Source organism: Vanellus vanellus (assembly GCF_965231255.1).
Source record: "Vanellus vanellus genome assembly, chromosome: 1".
Classification (NCBI taxonomy): Eukaryota; Metazoa; Chordata; class Aves; order Charadriiformes; family Charadriidae; genus Vanellus; species Vanellus vanellus.
In genome coordinates, this window is record NC_138905.1 from 34,576,146 (window position 1) to 34,600,409 (window position 24,264).

Sequence of the window (24,264 nt, forward strand, 5' to 3'; positions counted from 1 at the left end):
TAGGATCTCTTCATAATCAACAGAGAAAAACTGGCACTTTTTTGGTGTGATCCTTCTGATCCATTTTGATTGACATTGGGATGTGGAGACAAACAAGAACTGTCTCAGTTTTCTGCAGGTGGCCAGGCAAGGTTGTATTTCTGCTTCTGTTCTCTATCATATATGGACAACTTAATTCATTAAGCCCCCAGCTTCTCAGTTTCCTTTTTTTATTTTTTTTTTAAGCACAATCTCACCTCTGCAAAGCTTTTTAAAAATGAAGATAGGTCTATTCTTTTTTAGGGATAGACCTCACACAGACAAAAAGGTCACAGAGACAAGAGAGAGGCACAGCAGAAAGTGCAGTGATTTTTTGTCGAGCGAACAGGTGGAAAAAGACAACGTGACCACATCCATCGCTGGAGGAGCAGCAGGACCTCGCTCTGCACTAGGCACTTCATAGGATCCACCAAAATGTCTGCACATGTGATTAAATATCATCACAAATTTAAACACCTCTTTGGATGAGCTCTAGATCCCCAGCATGCTGAAGGAAGGAACCTTGCAGTCCATGTCTTACAGCAGTCCCACAGATGCATCCTTAAGCAATTTGAAAAATTGATCATTTTGATTTTGACCATCCACGTGGTGGACAAAGTTTCTCTGGTGTGCCATAAGCAGCTGTATGATCCCGTCCAATATGTGCAGTGCTCAATTGAAGCACCTAGAAACAGTCTGTATGACAGGGTAATCATTCATCCCGAGTGCCTTGTGCAACACCAGGATGAAGGCCTCAAAGTCAGTGGTATCTTTTATTAATCATTTATAGAGCTGCGTATAATTAATATATGCAAAAGCAGCTGTCTCTCTCTCTGGTGGAATTGGTTTTTGTGAGCAATTCAGGGGAGACCAAGGAGACGAAGAAGCAGAAGCCCAGCAGAGCCTTCCCAAACAATGACGAGGAGAGCTGCTGAAGTAGGTCATGAAACCTCTCAGTAGGTAGATGGGTCCTTCCCTCGTTAGACTATTTTTAAGGACACAGGAGCACATCCTTAGCTGGTATACAGGAGTTTTGTCCCATTGACTCCATTGCAGCCAAACATATTGACAATCCTTAAAAATCTGGCCCGTGATTACTTCAATATAAAGAAATACCTCCCAACATACGCCAATTAGAAGCCCAAAAGTTACATTGAGCATGCAGGAGCATCAAGCAGGACATGTAATGTGCTGCAATAACGGTAAAATTTAAGTGTTCCTCAAGACATGGGGCCAAAGTGCTTTTACTGCTGCATGATGAATACATTACAGAGATGAAGGTGTCTCTATGTATTTATAAAACAGATATTGTCTTATTCACTGGTCCGTGTCCTTTGCTTACCAACACATTAGAGCTGCCCTCTAGGACTTCTTCCACTTGAGGACTGAATCTCTGAACCACTCTGGAAGATTAAAAAGCACTCTTGGTTTTACAGAAATCAGCTCCTCTTATTTAAACACATAATTAATTTCATGGCAAGCATTTCCCAGCATTTTTTTTTCTTTTCAATCTATTTATGGGCCTGCTGTCTGCAACACTTTCCAATACAGCAAGAGCAGCTTGTTTAATCTGCTAACATTTGTACATCAATTGCTCCATGAAAAGACAACTTTCAGGAATGAATTATCAATCTCTTTGCTACATTTAAAACTGAGTAAAAAAGAAAAGAAACTTTTTTTTTTACTAGAGCTGAAAGGGAAATATTTTCCCTCCCCTGAGAGTTTCTAAGAGTCCAAACTATTTTATATTCCATAACTCAAGGCAAACCCAAGACCTTGGGAAGTTTTCCACAAACAGATTTAAAAGCCTGGAAAAGGCTGGAATAAAGCATTTTCACCTGGGATTTGGGGAAAGCAGCTTGAGGTCCCTATGCCAATGCATAATTATCTAAAATGACAGTATAAAATTATTTCATTAGAAGAAACTCGGAGAGTCCTTCCCAGCTAACTCTTATCCCAGCTACCATACAGTATTTGGGTGCGCTCCTGCCAAGTTTGAAGCCAGGGAGGTCTGATTTGGATCAAGGCCTTCAGCATCTCTGGATGGGCCCCGGACACTCACCCACCGCGGGAGGAAGAGGAGAAATGTTCCTCCCTGCTCCTCCTTTCCCTCCTCCTCCTCCTCTTTCCTCCCAGCTTGGACCAGAAACACCATACTTCAGCCAGAAAGCTTTCTACAAGGATTTGTATATGTTAATAGAAAAAAGAAATTGTATTCTACATTAACAGATTCAATTAAAATTAATCAGCTTAGTGATGACAAATAAGAGTGAAAGATATTCACTCCATAGCAAGTGTGTGAATGAGCTAAAAAATATAAAAATATATAAATATGTATATGCTCATATTGATCTATAGATCTCCCAGTATGAAAAGTAACATAATTCTACAAAGCCCTAAGACTGAAGTATCACTGCTATAATACATCTAAGTTCACAACATAGAGTAGGTGACACCAGAAGCCTAATTTTTCATAGCTTTATCATGCAATTTGACCAAAATAAAAAAAATACAGATTTTATGTGACCCTTTCCCTTATTAGTGACATTAACATAGGCTTTGAGGCCATTTACAGCCCAAAAGCTGATGCTGGCCAGGACTGAAATGTTAGTTGCCAAACAGAGTCAATTTTAAGATTGTTTTCATTTCACTTTTTGGCTGATTTTCACTGCATCTGTCAAGTGTGTTCAGTTTTTGTCCTTGTTGGGAGGCTGAATGAAAACCTGATCAGTGCTTTATATGTTTTTTATAACTTGCAGAAAGGTGGGAGAAGTTCCATCACTTTTGTATCAGTCCATAAAAAAGCTACACAGATGCTAGGCGGTTTTTAAGATTCACACTTGTAAACTTAAGCGGTAGAGGAATTTTTAGGTAAGACATGGGAGTGCTTTTTTGGATCTGGATCTTAGGTATGTACCAAATGTGACTGAACAAATTTTCAGGATTGTAAATTGGGAAAAAGCACAATTCACAAAGAATCTTGCAATTAAAAGAAAAAAAAAACTTGAAAATATTTCAGTTAACAAAGGAATGCAATATTTTCTGATATATAGTTTACAATTGTTAGTGATGCTTTAGCTTAGATATAAAATGAAATGTATGATACTGCATGAAATGAAATACCGATTTGCATCACTTTTTAAAGACTGGATTTATTTCAAAACCTGGCTTCTTCATTACAAAACCAGACGAGTTTTACTAATACTAGCACAAGTATTCTCACTGCTTTGGGAAGCCCCAAGGCAAAGCGTGGTCCCACCAGGGGGAACAGCATCATGGGTGCCTGCAGAGGGAGCGGGCTTCCGGCTCCCACTCCTACTTGCATTTTTAAATGAGGAAAAGCAGGAGGGGGTGTTCTCCAGCAGCTGCATTTTCTCTCCATGAGATATGGACATCCAAAGTCAAGCATTACATTTTATACTTTTTTTTTTTTTGCACTTTTTTTTTTCTTTTACAAACTGACATCCAGCCCTTGGGTTTCCCTCTCCTCTGCTCGCCCACCATATCCACAGCACCCTGGAGCTGTTTCTGAAGGGCTTGTTCCAGTCCTGAGGGCCATGTTTGCGAGCTGTTTGCTACCAGGACTGGCTCTCTGGGAAGTTTTTCAATCATCCTGGATACAGCTGACTAGGAGTTTTTCAACAAAGCCTATCTCTCTTCAAGAAAAAATACCGGTTCATGAAAAGGCAAACCTCGAGCAGAAATCTGTCGGTGGGAGCAGAGTGGAAGAAATTGGAAAAAGAAAAAAAAAAAAAAAACCAACATTTTTGCTTTTGAAAAGGTAGGATTTCTGCTGAAGTCCTGAGAGACAGGATTTCACACACAACACCCTCACCTGCAACAGCCATCAACTCCACAGCGTGCAACTTCATCTGGAAGAGGCATCCTGAGGTTGAGTCCCCAAACCAGAGTCCAAATTAGGGTTTTTTCTCCCTACAGCTGGAAAAGTAGTCAACGCTGCTGCTTGATTAGCCTTCTGCTGTGCTAATGAGCTAAGTGGTTCCTGAAGGTGCTGGGGAGAGGCAAAGCAGGTAGGAGGACCAGGGTGCTCCAGCGGCCAAAACCTCTGGGGTGCGAAGGCAGCCCTCTGCTACCAGCCTGGCTCCAACCCTCCCACAACACCTCACCCCAAGCCTGCACCCAAACAAGACCCTGCCCCGCCACCTCACCCAGCCTGTGCTGGGATTTGAAACACCAGAAAAAAGAAAAAAAAAAATAGGAGTAAAGACTGGATAACCCCACTTTACTTCCAAGGCTGGTGAGAGGGTGGCTGAGAGCACATGCACTTTCGTGTCCTGGGGTGGAGGCAGGCTTTCCTCCAGGCTTGGGTCTAATCCCGCTTACCAGGAGGCATTTTGGAAAGGTCCTCTACAGCATCCAAGATACCGCTTGCACATAACGCACGACACGTGTAGCACACGTGTCTCTCGCCTGTGCAGTAACGAATAAGAAGATTTTAAAGGGACTTACTCTAAGCTGTGTGACTCAGCCAGAGCCGGGTGCCGCCGTCTTTCTTCCAAACTGAAAACCAAGAACTGATGAGAGACTTGGTTGCTCTCTCACACCTTTGTGATCTATTTCTTCAGAAACATCTCTCTAGCACTAGTAAATGGTAATTTAATGGGCTGTTTCCTCCAATATCCACCTTTTCCTGGCTAAATGCAATACAATTTACCTGTCTGATGGATTAGGAGAGCAATTCCTCCTTGTGTAAGGTAAGGCCCGTAAGTCACATACCGCTCTGCTCCTCATCTAAAGGTACAGAAATGGAGTTTCACTGCACTTTCAAAAGACAGGGCAAACAGGAGCAAGGCAGCGACCGAGTTATTTTTTCTGCACTCATTTATCTATTGTGCTTCTGATTGTAGGTGCTTTCTTTTCCGTGAATTTAGCCACCCACCCACCCCCCCCCGCCCAGCTCTCAATCCTTCCTGCCTTTAACTCAAGTGAAAGGCAGCTTTAATAAAGTTCAGAATTGCCGACACGTCAGAGGCAAACCTGCTGTCATCCATCAGTGTGTTCCCAAACGCTGACAGCGGGGCAGGTCCTGCTGGTGGCTGCAGGGGGGTAAGTGAAGAACCCCCCCCTCTGCCGGCGTCACAACCGCCGCTGTTAATAGCGAACAGATACAGCCACCGGCCCACGCTTCAGCAATCCAGCCCCATCGTCCAACAAGCTACAAGTCTCAGGGTTGCCCACATAAGCGTTCACAAAGGCAATAATGAAGTTATTTAAGCAGCTTATTTCTGCCCTCTGGGATAGAGGCCGTTATGATGCGATCTAATATAGGGCCTATTTCTAAAATGCAGCGTGCGTTTAAAATGGGCTGCAAAATAATGCTGTTAGTGAAGGTATTAAAGATAAACAGTTATTAGCAACAGTCTTTCAGCTGACTACTAAACTGCATGGAGTAGAATAAAGATGAGGGCATTTCACAACTGAGGCAGCACAAGTTACATTATAAATTTCAATACGCTGCCATGCTACACGAGTTACGTTAAATTATTTTTCCTACATTTGAACTTATCAGCTGTTCCCTCTTTCTTTCAACAGGACATTCTCCTATGCAAAATCATTAAAAGCCTATTAACGTGAAAAGGCAACCCACTCTGAATGTTAATAAAATACAAATACAGATTGTTACACTTGTCGTCTTCTTTTGTTTTGGCCAGACACATTTCTAGAGATTGGCTGGTATAGCAGGAGTGGTAAATAGCCATCCCTCCTGACTTGCAGCAATGCAGGGCAGTTTTCTAATGCCATTATAAAAATAATATGCCAGATATCTTTAGAAATTAACCTTTGCATCCATATTCTGAAGAGTAGCTTAGGAAGCTTTCAAGTTGGGACAATCTCACAAAATATGGAAATGATTATGAATCTTCTATCATTTTTATTATCATATACATGTTTTTATTATCATAGAAATGATTTTCTATCATTTTCCTACCGAAGACCCCTTGATAAAATTTTGCTCAGTCTAAAAGCAAGTGACTTTTATTCTAGAAAAGAACAAATATGCAAGTATATGCAAATATGCTCAATAGATGTGAGCCAGAGGTCAGGATGGAAAATCTTATATGTTCTTAATTATAGCTTTAAAGAAAATAAAATACATAAAGGTTAAATTTCAGAAGTTCACCTGAAAAAATATTGCAATTGTTGCATGACACTGTTACATTTTCACTTAACTTTGCAAATGACAGAATCATAGAACAGTTAAGAGTTGGAAGGCACATTAAAGGAGATTTAGTTCCAACCCCCCTGCCATGGGCAGGGTCACCTCCCGCTAGACCAGGTTGCTCAAAGCCCCATCCAGCCTGGCCTTGAACACTTCCAATTGATGGGGCATCCACAACTTCCCTCAGCAACCTGTTCCTTTGCCTCACCATCCTCACAATAAAGAATTTTTTCCTTACATCTAATTTATATCTACCTTCTTTCAGTTTAAAACTGTTACCCCTTGTCCTATTGCTACATTCCCTAATAAAGAGTTCCTCTCCACCTCTCCTGTAGGCCCGCTTTAAGTACCCGAAAGGCCTCTATAAGGTCTCCCTGGAGCCTTCTCTTGTCCAGCCTGAACAACCTCAACTCTCTCACCCTGTCTTCATAACATCTTAACATCATAAGATCTTTCACTTCTTCACATACATTACAGTCAAAAAAAACCTGCTGACCTGGTATTTGGGGCCTAAATAAACATTCCTACGCTCAGTCATCAGAAAGCTCATCCTATGTGCTTTAGGTTACACAAACCTGTTATTTTTGTCTGGGTGTTAGAAAGGCAATTCCTTTACATTGTTTTCTATTCTATTTTTTTTTTCCACATATATACTCAATTTTCACATAAACTTCCCAAATACACCCAATCCCCCATAAACTGAGCTATGTGGCTGCCTAAATTCCTTAGATAAGCTCACCTAAGTCAGGTTAGCATGTACAAAGACCTCAGAACACAAAGAGGGGCAGCCACAGAGGGCTATCAGATAAAGCATCCCAGCATCTACTTTACAGCTGCCATTTCTCCCCAAATCCCCTCTAACGACTGTACAAACCATTTCAAGTGAAACTACATTAATTGGGTCAGAAAAAAAATGAGGGGGGAAAAAAAAAAGAACAGAAATATAGCAAAATATTATAGTAAAGGGAATTTAAAAAATAATGAAAGGAAATGTGCCAGCAGAGCGCATCCCATCCAGCTCCAGCTGCTTTGCTTTGAACTTGGGGGGTGCCCCAGTTTTTGCAGGGAGCTCACCTGCAGCCTCCACCATCGCTGGAGTCAGGCTGAAGCAGCTGGGGGAATTGCTGCAGCCGAGCCTTTTGATATCAAAAGTAAAGACTCTCTGCAGGAGGAAAAAAAGGGAGTCCCTTACATACTTACAATCTGTTCTATTTTTGGGGGGGGAGGTTGTTGATATTGTGTTTGAAGTGAGAAGCACCATAAAGCTCCGTGTCTAGGGCTCTACGCTGCATACTTCACTAAAAATATTTTTTAAAAGCTAATCAGAGAAGACTGTATAACATCAGCTAGGCAGTGCAGAAGCTAGTCTCGTCGTTTTTTTCTTCCCATGAATGCTTACAAATTTGAGTTTGCTTTGAAAACACAGGAGATTTAAGAATATAATTCCCATTAATTAGCAGCTATTAACAAGAATGGTCAGTGTAAATCGCTTCATATTAAGACAAGAATAAACTCCTGGAATTTGAAGAGTCTATAAGGCAAAGAGAAGTTGAAAAGGAAAGAGAAGTTAAAGAGAAGTTAAGATGGAAAGAGAAGTTAAAAAGAAAAGCCCCAGAGACTCAGATGTCCCAGCAGGTCAGGAGCAGGGATCCACCGCCATCCCCAGGGCTGCATCCCTGTGAGTGGGTCCCGATGCCCTGGCACCTGCCTTGGTCCTTCCCGTTTCCCAAATGATCGTGTTTCTTCCTGCAGCCACCCCTGCGGATGCTTGCTGGGCAGTAAGGGACCAGCCGGAGTACCCAGCCCAGGCAGGTGATGCATTTTTACCATTTCTGGGGCTTGTTGGGTTACAAACCCACATGTGCTGTGAGCGAACCACCAAGTGAAAGACATAGACGCGGCACTCTCCATCCCCGCTGCTGCTGAAGCTGTGCATCAAAAAATGAAAAATTCATAGAATGAAGTACACTGACACAAAATTGAATTTACTGAGAAAGGCCAGCGCTATCATCAACTGCTTAGGGAACTCGTTTGAGTTAGTCCTCAGGGATTGTTATGATGGTTATTTCCTATGAAATAGAGGCACGAAGTAGCGTGTTTTTAGGACTTTGTCTCGTGATATCTCACCATCACTCAGAGTTACCAAACACCAACTGAACCGTGGTAACCGAATACGCATTTCTGCTGCCAGTCTACTGTGAATGTGTGAGAAACCGCGTTCGCTCCGACCCACTTTCATCCCTCTGTGAGATACTGCTTTCCACGCTGACCACGGGGTACGTACCCACGCTAGGTCGACTCTCAGGGCTCAGACGATGGCGGATAACGGCTTGACTCTGCCTGAGTTATCTGCCTGATAACTCCCCGGCGTGGCTGAAGCCTCAGACACCTCAGCCTTGCCTCTCCCTGGGAAGCACATTCGCTGCCTGTCTTCGTGCATCCCCTCTCCTGCCCAGGGAACAGCGCATCCCGCGGGAGCAGCCAGGCGTCTTCCCACGTGCCGGCACAGGCTCTCAGGAAGCGAGAGGTGATTGAGGGAAATTAACTGTTCCTTCAGCAGCAAAAGCAGCGGAGGGCAGGTCTGCTCTTTCCCCGCTGCGTGTGATAACCCTGTGGAGTGTGAAACAGGGTGCTCCTAGCTGTGAAAGAGTGAGCGAGTCCAAACTTCATTCTTGGAAAGCAAGCGGCGCCAACAGAGCAAGAGATTCTTAATCAGTTCATCAATTATCAAATTGCTCATCCCAATAAAAGCAGCGTACTCTATAATATTGAAACACTGGCACAGAAAGAGTAGACTAGACCTCTGCCAGCCCGGGTGAGTGCCCCAGGCAGCAGGTACAGCCATCCTGCCCTGGGCTGTGTGTCATCCTTTGGGACCAATGCGTATTTTAGACAGGGAGACTGGACTAGCTGCAGCCGGGAAAGCTGCATCGCACAATGCCTTATCACCTACCTGCTTATCAAAGCGGTTGTAGAAGACAGATATAGAAAAGATATTTTACACTACCTCAAGCAGAAAAAAAACAACAACACCACAACCCCAAACCCTAAGCTGGGTGCCTTGCAACTAAAAGCAGCACCCAGTCATCACTCGCTTCAGCTGCAATCAGCCGGTTCAGCTTGCCACCCCAACAGATGACTGCTCCTGGGTTTTATCATGTTAGGTTTTTGCCCTTGTGGTGAGTCACATCAGCTCAACAGAGCCCAAAGCAAACACCAGTGGTAGGCAGGAGGTGGAGGTGGGAATGGCAGGGTGTGGAGTACTCCTTCAGTTGGGGAAGGCAATGAGCTGCTAGAAAAGTTAAAGACATGTCATGTAATTTTAGCCTGTTTCTATTTATGACTTTCAAACTTTGATGACTTTGGTGGTGTGTTAGTCCTTAACCGATCCAAAAGGGTACTAGGTGGTCTTCTCGGCCACAGGACGGGATTGGCCAGGGATGTAACTAAGAAAGGATAGAGTTCAAAAGAGCACAGGAGGACACCTTTTAAAAACACTGACCCCTCTCTAAAATGAAATTATTTGCAAAAGCTTCTCTTCTGGACAACACATAGCAGGTTCTGGAGTCAAGGTAGGAGTGATTTCCCTGTTGGGGAAGAAATTACTAGTTAGGGATTTAGTGTGGCCACATGGTCCTGGTGCTGGCAGATGCAGACCCAGGAGCACAGGAGCTGTAGGAACGGTCCATCCCACCCTGTCCATCCACCCTGACAGAAGACAGATGGTCAGCATTAGACGTTATGAGATCCCCCGCTTTAAGCAGAGGTGGCATAATGAATGTGCCACGTTAGGATTCCCCTAAACCCCAACTGCTGGAAGCTGTTGAAAACATGCTAGCGTACCTGTTAGCAGTAACCAGGGGCAGACGTACAGCAGCTGGCTGAGAGGGCAGCAGCCTTCTAATCACCACCACCCTCCGGGGCACCCAGCCTGGCTCACAGGATGGAGAAATCAGCCTGCAGCCTCCCGCAGCGTGCACAGCTGCACCCAGCTTCACCAGCAACTCCTACAGCCCAGGAAAGTCTTGTTACAAAACACAATCTCTTCAACCATTCTTTATTGTCTGGCTCAGTGGATGTTTGTGTATTATGTGGAAAAGCATCCCCCTTTTCTCTGGCTTGGAATATTCTATGACTTTCTGTGACTATCCCTGTTTTCACGGGAGGGAAACAGAGACGACAGCTGCCCCTGCCCTTCCTTCCCTATACTAATGGCTTTCAGCCTTTAGACCCCAAAAGGCAGAAGAGGCATGGGGCAGAGAGCCCAGCTGCCGGGGAGAGGCAGGTACCAGCAGCTTAATTCGATTACGTTGTCAGGGACCTCAAAAGGTCCTTTAGCAGATCACAAGGGGTGTGTGGATGAGTCCTTCTATACTATTTATTATTTTGTCTCCTTTTTTATGTCTCCTTTTTATTTGTCTCATCTCTAAGGGAAACAACTCCAACCTTATCAATCTCCCTTGATATGAGAGTTTTCCTCCGCTCCAGTCGTATTTGTCACCCTTCCCTGAACCCTTTTGAATTCTCTTGTTATTACTTTGAACAAAGATGGATGGAACAGCAGAAGGAGAAGCAGTTCTCCTGCTGCATGACTCGCGAACTGCAGAAAAACAGGTCAAGGCTAGACTGAACTCCAGAGCGGCTCTAGCGAGGTCACTGGAGTTACCTCAGGAATGAGCATACTCCTCTTCGGTTAAGTTTCTTGCCAAATTCAATTTCCTTAGCACTGCTTAGATTGTGAAAAGCAATTGTTGCTGACAACAGGTTGTCCATAGCGCATGCATCTGAAGTCACGTCAAACATATTTTAGCTGGAAATGTGGATACCCACAAGCCCTACCAAGTGTTTTAGCAAAATCATGCCTAAACCTGTCTGCACAGAATTGCAACACCTGACCAGAGAAATGATCTGGCCATCTCAGGCTCCTGCTCAGATCACTGCCAAAAATGAAGGGACAAGAAACGCACTACCAATTAATTAGAGGCCTGCCTTTTGTTCCCGTGGCTTACGTCACTTTGTGCTGTCTAACAGGGTTTAGATCTTCTCATTCTCCATACAGAGATGTTTCCTTGTCTTTATTTTTACTAAATCCTTCATTTTGATGCATCAATCAATACCATAAATTAATAATGCACCACTCAGGATATGCTGCTTTTCACTGCCATTGTCAAATTGCCTTGTTTTGGCATTATGCTCAAGAATAAAAGGAAGACCTTGATTTTCTATAACATTTATTATTTTGTGCATCTTCCACTCAGTATTGACTCTATTCATACATTTACTTTTTTATCTGCTTTCTGAATCAAGCAGCTGTGGTCCCTCCGTCTCTTTCCAGAAGTATTTCCAGGTTTTCAGATGATGCCTGTTGATGTGGCCGGACTCTGCTTTGTCCAACTACTCTGTAACATAAAGGAAACACGATACGATATGATCAACCTCCCATTAAGTATAACAATGAGTTATCTTTGTATATCTTCTTGGGCTTCTGTGACTTTTAATCAGGCATATATATTTGGACCCGCATCTTGAGTGGTGCCATCCTTCCTACCATCCTATAGCTCTGGCAGTGCTTGATCTAATCCCCTGGCAGCTGACAGCAGTTCCTCCGGCCCTTCTCAGTTCCTGGGGCCCTTTTCATCCATCAGTTTAAGTGCACTGTAGAAAAAAAAGTAAGATGGAGGCACGATCAGATGAAGTGAACTGAGCTGAGCCACATAACAAGGCAGTGCTGGAATAACTGGCCACTGGTCTATCTCACAGCAACACCTTCATGCCGCAGGCCTTCAAGATCTTCCCTCAGGCAGAAGTTTTTGACTTGGCAGTGGCTATAATTGCTTTCTGTATTAAGGATGTGTGGTGCAATATGGTGATTTGTATTCTGAAGACATCTGTAGAGTCAGTATTAATACAGAAGTAACCGGCAAAAGCCAAACCAGATGTCTAGTGGTATGTGTGTTAGTGATGAGCTCAGAAAGGTTGCCGCAATCTTGAATTTCTTCAAGGACCAAACCAAGTAGCGCAGTTTCATGAAAGTCATCCATGTTTTATGAACCCCCGCAGACAGCTCACTCTTCAGCTGTACCACAGCCACCATGCCAGCGCCAGCCCCCTCTCCTACCTCTACCAGAGCACCCACATCCTTCCCCACCACCAGGCTGGGCTGAGCTGGGCTCCAGAGCTGACCTCCTTCTCTACCTAGGCAGAGAGCAAAGGGCTGCACAGACACAACCTGCCAGCTCCCAGCTGGACTCTGCTGAATAAGAAGAGCGTGTCACAGATCTCTGTAAGATTTGCAGTCATACCCAGCCAAAGGGATATTCATGAATTCTCACTTTAAATCCCATTCCATTTCAAAAATGCTGTCCCCTTGAGATTTTTTTCAGTACTTGCAAACCTGCCAGGTTTTTTAACATATAAATAGGAGCATTTAGTAAGAAAACAGGGACATGATTCTATCTCTATCGAAATACATCTGATAGAAAGAGCTTTTAGGAGAAAAAGAATTGAAAAGATTCACTGCTTTTAAAGAACAGTTAAAACCCATCTTTCATTACAGCAAGACCTAGGAGGAATGGCTTTGATCCCTCAATATTACTGGAGCAAAGGCAGTTAATACCTACTTCTAGAGTAGCAGCATTAGCTTTTGTACAGAATTCTTTAAATGACTTCTAGGGCCATTACAGTCAATTGTAAAACACCATTGCGTTTACCTAACCAGAATTTCCCCAGCAGATCAGTCCACAAAAGGCTTTAGATGTTGCAATATTGAGTGTTGCAATTCTGAACTTTCGACTGGCTTCATCCCCACTGACTTTGGGAACCTTAGCTGGGAACAAAAATCTTGCTAGGCTCCTCTGAAGTCAACAGAGAACTCTAGACAATAATTTAGACTGACTGTTACATGGGATGAATCCAAGATCTTGGCCCCCCCAGAAATAACCAGCCCTGGGTTATGCACCTAGGCTCCCTGCTGAATACGTGGAGACATCCACATGCCTCTGAATCTAGGAAGGCCACCGGAAGGAACGGGGAACCCTCTCACCTAGTTGGCACTAGAGGACTGTCTGTGAAAGCCTCTTCTCCCTTAGCCCCTGGAAGCTGCTGCTGCAACCTTCTCACTTTCTAGGAGCAGTGAGGACTTGGCTCCACTCTCTTCTCTGCCCAAGGCAATTTTAAACTAGACCTTGTGGCCACCAGCATATAACTGGATGATGCTGTCACAGTTTCCCCCAGTAAATTGTTCCAGGTTTTACAATTGCATGTCTGTTGGGCTGGCTGCCCAACTGCTATCTAATCTAGTCACTTGGAGTAGAAGAACACTGCATTCTGGTTTCTGTTCTCAGGATTATTCAGTTATTTGATATGAAACATTAATTGGAGAAGAAATCAAAGCCTTGATCTGGTTAACAATACAAAGATGTTTAGTGGATATCTGAGAACACTCTCAGTAATGAGACAGTGTTGGTCATGTTCCTAACCTATCATTCAAGAAATTAAGGATGTTACTGACAGAAATTCTGTAGGTGCCTAGAGACTTCTGATCCTGCCAGGGTCAGCTAGCAGCAGAGACAAGATTTTAAGTACTTAAATTATGGCCTGACACCCCCATATGCATGTAGGATGTGCTAGAGATACTACTGCTTCCTTCTCTACGACATGAACCTTACAGGGAAGTCCAACAACTGCAAAGGAGGACACCCTGGACTCATTTAGTCTTGTTCCCTCTCCCACGTGTAGATGGAGGCATACATGTAGCACACTGCCATTAATAACTCAAAATTATATTAATAACTATGTGATTTTTGAATGACACAAGGAATGAGTTGACCTGATATCTACATACCACTCACCATGGAATATTGCTTAGCATGCTTGCCAAATAAGATAAATGAATAAGGGTTTACCTGGTGATCTGAGAAATAAAGCTCACAATGAGCAGATCTGTTTTAAAAACATAAATACGCTACTAGAAGACAAATGTCTGCCACCTATGAGATTACTAAGGTTGTGTGACTGGGAAGAGGCTAGACAAAATAATGCGAGGACCACCACTGATGAGAACGGCAAATCATGTATTTTAACCAAGGAAGCAGCCTGAGGAAAATGAAACATCGACATAAAACAACGAAGAAAAAATGGGCAGGATAAAAAAAAACAAAAAACAACAAACCTCAAGAACACAAGAAATAATAGAAAAATTGTAGAAAAGAAGAAGAGCCATCAAGGTCATCAGCTGACAAAAGAAGTCTCTGAAAAGCATTTTCATGCATTTGTGCACTGGAAAGGAACGGTCTTCTGTTCATTTACATGTACATTGGGGGGGGGGGGTCTCATTGTACAGCACTACAAAATGCTTTTGCACAATAAATTCCTTATTTTATAAAGCTCTCATAGAAATTACACGCACTCCTAATATGTATATAAACATATTTTATAATAAGATAACTCATTCCTTGACTTCACAGTGAAAATGAAAATTATCTGACTTTCAATAATGAAGAGGAGAATCAGATTCAGGTTAATGAGAACATTTGTCTGATTAACCTTCTCTACAGTCAATGACTTGTAATGGTTCATCAGTCATTCATGCCTAAGTAGTGTTGCCAAATGAATTCAATCCATGCCCAAACATATATTTATGGAAACAATCACAGGCCACTAAATAAAATCTGGAATCACATGTTAGTCAGTGACCATCAGGAAAACCATGCTTAGAGTGTTCAAACACCTAAAGATGCGCTCTGCATGACTAAATGATTAGAGTTTACAGTCTCACTGGTATTATGTACCCAGGTGAGAACTGAATCACATGAGGAAAAAGGGTCACAAGCAATAAAAAATCCCAGCAGATTTTGACTTGTTAAATGAAAATGGTTCTGCATAGTAGCGACTGAAAGATAACAGTGCTTAGCAATCAGCAAATGACATTGCTGTATGTAAAATTAGTTGTTGGTCTTAATCCAGTTAGCAGCAGCGAGAAGGTGTCTGTATTATTAAATCCAATTGTGCTCTGATGGAACACAGGCTGGAGTTTGAGAAGCAAAAATGAAGAGGTAAGGTAGACTTTATTCTCTCCGTTAATGCGGTGGTTAAATTCTCCCCATAGAACAGGATGGGGAAATTCCCCTTTCCACTGCCTTTCCAGTATCTGTTACAGAGGCAAATACAAGTGTCTTTTTCTGAAGATACCAAGTAAATACCCAAAATGCCATTAACTCTTCTTTAAAAAATAAAACCAAAACCACAATGTGCAGGTGGAACCAAGGTGTTGGTCTACAGTCTTTCAGGTACTCAAAGGGGTCATTTTGGGAAAAGACGCATGAAACCATTTAGGATTTTTGTTGCCGTGCTCGAGGCCATAAATCAGGCACTAGCTGCCAGAAGTTGGGAACTGCTCCTGTGAGCAGGTTTCTACATAATATTTTCATAGGATTTGTTGAATCTTTCTTTGAAACATACTGTATTGGCCACTGTGCAAGAAATGACAATGGACTCATCAGACTAGTGGTCTGTTAAAATACAACCATTCTTCTGTTCCTGTGATAATTAACAGACCAAGGACAGTAATTTATTGGACAACTTGATTTTTCTCTTTATGAACTGTCACAGACAAAGGTCCAAACTTTCAAATATGGCTATTATTCCAAATTAGTTGTGATTCTCTCTATAAAAACCTCCCAGAGATTAGAGGGTTCATTAAGATCAAAAATTTGACAGTGTGGACTGCATTAGTAGGCTTTTTGTTGTTTCAGGCTTCGGTCAGGCTCATATCTGCAAATAAATATCAAAGTACATATTGAAAACACTGAATATTATGAATTAATATGTGATGAAAATCTAACTTTTGAAAAAAAGAATGTAAATGACGCATTTTGTGTGCACTTGTGATGCAAAGTTGCAGAAGATCAAGAGCTTATAAAACCAAATAATAGCGTGTGTTGATTTTCAAGTGCTGGATATTCAGCCCCGAGAGCTTTTTTTGCCAAATTCTATCTTTTCCACAAGCCTAGCCAAAGGACAGACCCTGCCTCTCACCCTGCATCGCTCTGCTCTCTCAGGGCAGATTTTGGCCTTTGGTGTTAGGGATACACCCACCTCACCCACAGCCCCATGGGTCTACCAGGCGTATTGAGAGAAGCATCTGGCCAGCAACTTGGTTCTTCAGCACCATTTTCTTAATTATGTTTTGCTAATTATGTTATTGACCTTCCTCTGAGGAAGTTCCTCTCTTGTGAGAACAATATTAACTCAATTAATTTAAAAATGGAAGGTGGTTCTTCTTTTTTTTTAATGGAGAAGAGAGCGTTCTAAAAATGGCATGGGAAGGAAGGGTCCCAGAGCACAAATACCTTTGCTGCCTACATTCGGCCATCTCAGACTAATGGGAATTATTCTCCTTCCCATTATGGAAAGTATAGATTGGGAGCAGAAATAGGCGAACTACCTCTTCACCATAATAATCGGGAAATAATATCTGCCTAATGAAGGTCATTGCTTCACTTAATCTAATCCGCTGTAAACAGAATATTGCTCCTCTACAACCCAAAAAGAAAGAAAAAATATTTGATCGCTATAAACAACATACAGGACAAATCATTAGGAGGCAGGTAAAGAATATGTTCTGGTAAGCAAAAGGTAAAATCATAAGGAGGCAGGTCAGAAAAACATTTTGAGATACCATTGGCAAAAGGAATCAAAAGAAGTAGTCAGACCTTTCCCAAACAGGCGGCGAGCTGGCAGCCTGCCAGGTAATCAATAAGGCCCACAGGGCTTCCAGAAAGAGAAAAGCTAAGTGGACTCTGTAACCACGGCAGAGGATCTCGGGGAGATTCCCATTGCATGGGCTTTCCTGGTGAGAACAAATAGGAGCGGCTCAAAGGTAGTAGGGGAAGATTTAGGACAGATCAATAAAATAGGCAGTAATGAATCAGCGGGACGGTATCCTATTTCCCCGGGATTGTAAAAGGACTGCTAACTGCAGTGCACAACCCAGCACTTAAGAAGTACTAAGGGAATAAAAAAGCAGATCACAGAGAATCACAGAATTATCAGAGTTGGAAGGGACCTCTAGAGATCATCTAGTCCAACTCTCCTGCTAAAGCAGGATTGCCTAGAGCACATTTCTCAGGACTGCATCCAGGCGGGTCTTGAAAATCTCCAGAGAAGGGGACTCCACAACCTCCCTGGGCAGCCTGTTCCAGTGCTCTGTCACCCTCACCATAAAGAACTGTTTCCGTGTATTTGAACGGAACTTCCTGTGTTCTAACTTGTGCCCATTGCCCCTCGTCCTGTCACTTGGAACCAATGAAAAGAGCCTGGCTCCATCCTTCTTCAACCCACCCTTTAGATACTTGTATGCCATAATCAGGTCTCCCCTCAGCCTTCTCTTCTCCAGGCTAAAGAGTCCCAGCTCTCTCAGCCTTTCCTCATAAGGGAGGTGCTCCAAGCCCTTAATCATCTTAGTTGCCCTTCGCTGGACTCGCTCCAGCAGTTCCCTGTCCCTCTTGAACTGGGGAGCCCAAAACTGGACACAGTATTCCAGTTGTGGCCTCACCAGTGCCGAGTAGAGGGGGAGAATGACCTCCCTCGACCTACTGGCCACACTCTTCCCTATGCAGCCCAGGATTCCATTGGCCTTTTTGGCGACAAGGGCACATTGCTGGGCCATGGATAATTTACTGTCTACCACAACCCCCAGATCCTTCTCCTCCAAGCTATCTCCCAGCAGGTAAGCCCCTAACCTGTACTGGTGCCTAGCATAGATGTGATCCCCGTTTTGGAAAAGAAAATTAGGAAAGTTCCAGACATCTACAGACCTGTAATTCTGACTTAGGAACACTGACCTGGGAAACTTATGATAAAGCGCAGAACTAAGATACCCTGGGCAAACATGATACAACTGGAAAAAAATACTATGACTTCTGCAGGGAGAAAATCTTACCTCATAAATCCACCGAGCTCTTGGAAAGAGTCAGTGAGAGCACAGATTGCGGCGGTGCTGTCGATGCAGCGTACTTATGTTTCCAAAAAGGTTTTGACAAGGTCTTTCCCAAGAGGTTTTTAAATAAATAAAGCTCTTATAGTCAAAAAGAAAGGGTATGGACAAAATGTCATTTTTTTAAAAAAAGGGAGTTTTCCAGAGGAGTGTCACTAGCATCTATGAAGTTGTGTGCTGCATTTACTCATAAATCATCTGAGAAAAGTGAACAGCAGCATGGCAGAGTTCGTTGATCACACAAAATAGTTTAGGATAATATAAACAAAAGCTGACTGCAATGTAATAGCGACAGCTCGCAATAGGACACACGTGGGATTCACCTTACCTAACCAAGGACATCTACAACATAGCTGTTAGAGAAACCATGAGTCACCTGAGGCTCCTTTCGTACTCAGTGGAGAGAAATAATCACTATAAAGGCTTGATTCCTCTGATCTGTTTGAGGTATATACATTAGAATTGGAGGAATCACAACCCTAGAAATGCTTCTTTTTCTCTGCTGCCTATAACGGGAGCACACAGCGGCTGGCTCAAATGCATTCATCTACATTTAGTCTGATGAACATGCTCTGAGTATGCAGGCAGTAAAATAACAGACAAAATTCAATGTCAATAAATGTAAAGTAATGAATATGGAGGGAAATAACCTTAACTAGACATATATAATTTAATGGATTCTAAATTGGCTATTACCATTCACAAAAGAGAACTAGGAGTCACTGCTGGTAGGTCTGTGGGAAGCTCTCAGTTCACTGTTAACAGCGGTAAGAAAGACACATGGCTTTGTTAAGTGTTGGAGATCTGGGAACTCCAAGTGCATAATAACACAAGTACAATTTAGGACAGGTCAGACAGGAGATTTATTAATCACGATCACAGGCAGAGAACATTTGAACAGCATTGCCCTCTCTGCTCCCCTGTGCTGCGCCAAGTGATTGCGGAGTCCCAACCTAAAGACTGTGTCAGTATATAGGAAAGGAATAAAAACCAAACCAGGAATGAAATTACTGCATTGTGTAGACCGTGTGAATTTACCCTGGGACAATTCAGGTCCCATCATCTGAAAAATCATAGCAGAAATAATACAGTGTAGGAGAAAGAAAAAGAGGATGGTCCAAATGTTGGAGTATCTTCTGAAAGGAGAAAGATTAATTCAGCAGGACTTGTTATATGGAAAAGAGACATCTAAGGTCAATAAAATCGAGTGCTATGGAGAAAATGAACGGGGCTTGCTTATTCACTATTTGTTGTAATTCTACCATCATAAATGGTAGCAAATAAAATTAAGTCTCAGAACTGGCTTGTCATGACAGGTATGTTAACAGCATCAGTCTGAACCTAAAGTAGTGAAAGCCGTGAAACACCATACTGCACTGAAGCAGCTCCCAAGAGGCGGTGTGTGGGTGGGAACAGCAGAAGGAAGATGTTCAAGGGCAACCTTTAGGGCAAACTACGGATGAGAGAAGAAACCAAAAGCAAAAAGAAGGGCCATCACCCACCCGGCCACACACAACTGGGAAGGCAGGGGACTGCCGAGAGAGCCTGTGCAGAGTGAAGGATTCAGAGAGCTGAGAGAAACATAAAGCTTGGACTAACCCTGTACGTAATGGAAGATAAGTCAAATAAACATGTGGTTTCTTAAACCTTTCTTAATCCTCCAGCAGCACAGTGTCTAAGTAGAAGGACAGCGTACTCGCTGGGCTGTCAACTGTGAATCCCAGGGAAGTATGTTCCCGTCCTGCAGGTAGATTATCCAGAGCTCTCTTTAGCACAAGGCCAGTGAGTAATTGTCTGGGGCATAATTTAGGGGACAAAGTTTAAAAGGGTCCTAATAACGCACAATGAAACAGAAAACAGAGGGTGACAGAGGGCAGGAAACACTGAAGCACCTGTAGATCTAACAGATTGATCAGAACTGTGATCCTTCCACAGCAAGTGACCTCAGAAAAATCCCGCAAAACTGAATTATGTTTAATATATACCATACTTTATGTAAATATATAGTATTTTTAACAGTCTGAATACATGCATTTCAGAAAATGTGTAAGCTGCTGATCAAAGATCAATTCTTAAGAACTGCCAAAACTGCAAATCCAGTAACGTACAACAAAAAATTGTGAATTAGCAGTTTCTGTGTTGGAGAATTTCCAAACACATATAAGACTACGAAAAATAGCAGAAGAAAAATTAAAAAGCAATAGAAATCTTCTCCATGTCACAATTGGTATACAACATCCCCATGCAGGAAAGAAAGCAGATGTATTTCCAGGTGTTGCCACCGCTTAGAAATACATCAGATTATATTCTGCCCTGCTTGAAAGAAAATAAAAGAGCCAACTCAATATTCAACTGACCTGTACTAATGTGGGGTTAAACAGAGCGTTTAAACCACAACCTTTGCAGAGTTTGGAGAAATGCAGAGGTAATCCTTCTTGCTGGAAAGAGGCACAAGCTCAATTTTCATTATGGACCCCCTAGTACTTGTTCCCAGAGCAGGAGCGACAGCAGAGGTTGGGCAGGGGGACAGTGGCGGCACTGGCTGCGGTGACTCTGCTCCCCCCCAGATCCCCCCCCCACGCCACGACTGGCATTGAAAGGTTCAGCACATAGGCAGGAATTCGCCCAGCCCCTCCACGGGGACATAGAGCACAAAGTTTCTGAATTTCTTTTTTTTTTTTTTTTTTGCTTCTCCCTTGTTCAAAAACTCATGCTGGATGATCTAAACCTTTTGTGGTTAACAGCTTATTTAATAAAATATTGATTTTTTTTTTCCTCGTGCTTCAGGAAATAGGATCTTCAAGCACTTTGATGAAGTACGGCAGTTTCCTCAAACTCTTTTCAAGGTCTAACCAAAAGTCTAAATCCTAAACTGAATGTTTCCTATTAAATTATAGCCACATTTCCTACAAGTCCTATAAAAATAAAGTATGCCCACCAAGATTGCCAATGAAGGAGAACACCACAATTTTTCCAATTTTTCCAGAGGTAGAGGTCCATCTACAGCTCCACATGGAAAAATGGATGAGTGTGGTTTCGAGAGGAAAATACCCTCACCAAAAACAGAGGAGTGAAGCAATAAAATCTGTAACAGAAACTTGCTAACTAAAACTAAACAAAGTGGAAACTAAATTGTATGTATACCTTGAAGAAAAAAAAAAGCAGGATGTGTAACTTGGATAGTATCAAATAAGTGCAATTAGATAATATATAAAAGAAATGTGCACATTATTTACATCTAATTAATGTTTTATAAACTTAGTATTAGAGATGAAGATGTACGATGAACTAAGGTATATAAATTTGTCTCTTAAAAAAACCCTTGAAAACAGAAACCATCAATATTTTTAATCACAAATGAAAATAAGAGTATCTGTGGAGTTTCGAAATAGGATTTAACTGAATTTAAGCTGATGTTGTAATGCAAATATGGAATACAGACATCTATAGAGAAAAATTTTCAAAATACCCATGGTATTCCTATTAATATTCATCACAATAGGATCATATTCAAAAGTAACAGTACATTTTGTTGATGATACATGGGAATTGTAACTCTGAACTGATAAACTCTGAAGAAAAGTATCATAATACGAAATACTGCCCATGCAAAGCACATTTTAAATATTTGTCAATTTTCATCACTGGTAAGTTTGTAATTTAATGGTTGACACGAACATTTATTTTAAATCTATTTTTACTCTTTTTTTTCCCCAGATGAGTCCCCTGGAATAAATAGGGACTCCCCCACCCCCCACCCCCCCCGAAAACTTCTGGAACTTTTCTGTACCATATTCTTTCTACAGAGTAGCAAAGAGACTGAATATATGCCGGCAGCCTTTCTGAACCAGGATTTTCATTTTTCATTTTACTCAGTGAAAAGCGCCTGGCTGCATGGCAGTTTTAACCAGCTTTAAAATTTCTGTCACTCAAGTAGGAATAAATGGGCTCTTGGTTAGAAGAGTTTGTGATCGTCGGCCATCTTTAGACTTTGTTTAAATTTGAGATAAACATTAGTTCGGTGCGCATAACTGAAATAATTTTAAAGAGTAGTCTAAACATTAATGCCAACTTAAATCAGCCGAGGATCTAGTCGGAAATATTGTCCAGAGCACTCTCAGAAACCTTACGCAGATTGCCTGTCTGCATATTTTCAGTATACTCTGTAAGAGATTATGTTGGAGAAAGTCATAGGTAAATGCTGTTATCTCCTGTATGTTATCTGCACTGGCAAAACTAATGCTTTACGTTTTTCTCTTTTTAACTTTACACAATTAAGGCTTGCAGCCATTAGCAGAGAAGTCTGGATAGATAAGAGGAAAAGGTCTACCGCATTACTGTGCTAAAGAAAACTAAAACAATGCGCTAAATGATTAAACCGCAAGAAAGTGAAAAGTCTTCGAAATATGGGCAGTACTGCCAAAGGAAATGCCCATCAACTTTGTTAAGTACCTTCAGGTTACTCCTTTCACTGTGATGTGAAAATAGTTAGAAAAAGAACTATCCGTCTGCGTGGTGCACTAGCACATCAACGCTGCTAGAAAACAAAAGGCTTTATTTGTGGAAGAGAAAACATGAGCATTGATTTACTTTACTACACCGCTTGGAAAAAAGGTTAAACAGCGTATGACTCTCTAAACTGAAAATTCAGAGGCTGTATCTGAGGAAGTCCCCCATTGGTTGTCTCCATCCACAAACTACAAACGTGTGTCTGACAGCCAAGACTTCAAAACAGAAATCAGTTAGACAGACATAAAATACGATAGACTGGACGAATCTTCTCTATGTCTCCCAAAGCCTTGACTAAAACCAAACGTCACCGAGGAAAGAATGAAAGCCTTGCCTTGTTTTTCTTTCCTCTTTTAATCTCGGTCACAATTATTGGCCATCCTGAGGAAAAGACAAGACATTGTCCTGTCCCAGCTATATTTAGAATAATGTCTTTGACTGGTGGGTTTTGTGTTTACAGGAGAGATGATGATAGGCAGGGGAAGGAGTTTGGGTTTTCGTAAGGACAACACATTTGACTGTGAACCGAATGACCAGTAGAATTATCCTCAAAGTAAGTCCTCCCCTGAGAATTAAAATTATTACTGGACCTGGCTTGCTAACAAAAGGGTAAAATGCACCTTGACCAGCTCCATAAGGAAAAAAAATAGAAAGGAGGTACTCTGCCCCATGTTGAATTGTAAAGCCTCACACATCAGTGCAGGGAGTTGTGGGCGGAGCTGGTCTGCGACCTGCTGCTGCGTCACCCCTGTCACCTGCTGTGTGCTCAAACTACCTTCACAGCAAGAAATGATTTTCTGGCACTGATTTATACAGCTATTGCTCCCGAGGTCACTAAAGCCAAGGCAAAAATGCCCAAAATCCCACTGACTTCACCGAGAGTAATATTTCAAGACTGCCTTATGCTCTGCTGGAGCCCTGACACGGAGGAAGAGTTGTGTCCTGGTGGTGGCATGGCGAAGGTGCTGCTCCCTGCCCCACGTCACATGCGGAGGCAAAGGGTGGTGGCACGAAAGGCACAAACCGAGCTCCTGAGGTCGTGAGGCAGCCAGGACGGTGAGCAGGGCACCGTGTTAGTAGGATGCCAACAGCCCAGGGGGCAAACGCCCGATTGCGCTCTGCGCCGGGGCTAAGCGCCTCAGCATCTCTGTCCTGCCTCTCCCTCACAATCTCCAATTCCTCATCCAAAGCCTCCCACCTGAATTCCTGAGTGGCAGGGATGACCTCCACAGGGCAGTCGCCTTGACACAGGATGTGGGGAGCCCTCTACATACATAAAACTTAAAAGACCTTGGTGAAGGCCATTCCTGACATCTTTCTCCTACTCCCTTCTCCAAATGCAGCATCGGAGTCCCTCCCGTCTTTCCAGCTGATGAAATATAGCTGTTGTAAAATGCTAGCTAACCACATTTAGCAAATGGAGATAATCAAATAAAACCGAAACTATACTTACTAAAGAAACACAGTTTCCAAAACACAGACTTTGGCTAGAGACTGTGTTTTGCTTAAGAGTCTGCCAGGAGACCTGTGGACTGTTTTGTAAACAGTTCTCAAACTGGTG

The 24,264-nt window shown here is 42.5% G+C and overlaps 1 long non-coding RNA gene across 1 annotated transcript in view; it reads right to left on the reverse strand.

Moving 5' to 3' along the window:
• Positions 1–1,362: 1,362 nt before the first annotated feature.
• LOC309683680 overlaps positions 1,363–24,264 on the reverse strand; it is an 81,484-nt gene continuing 58,582 nt past the window's right edge. The window contains exon 3 of the long non-coding RNA XR_014270232.1: positions 1,363–1,421. This is a non-coding gene — a long non-coding RNA (uncharacterized lncRNA). The remainder of the gene's footprint in view (positions 1,422–24,264) is intronic.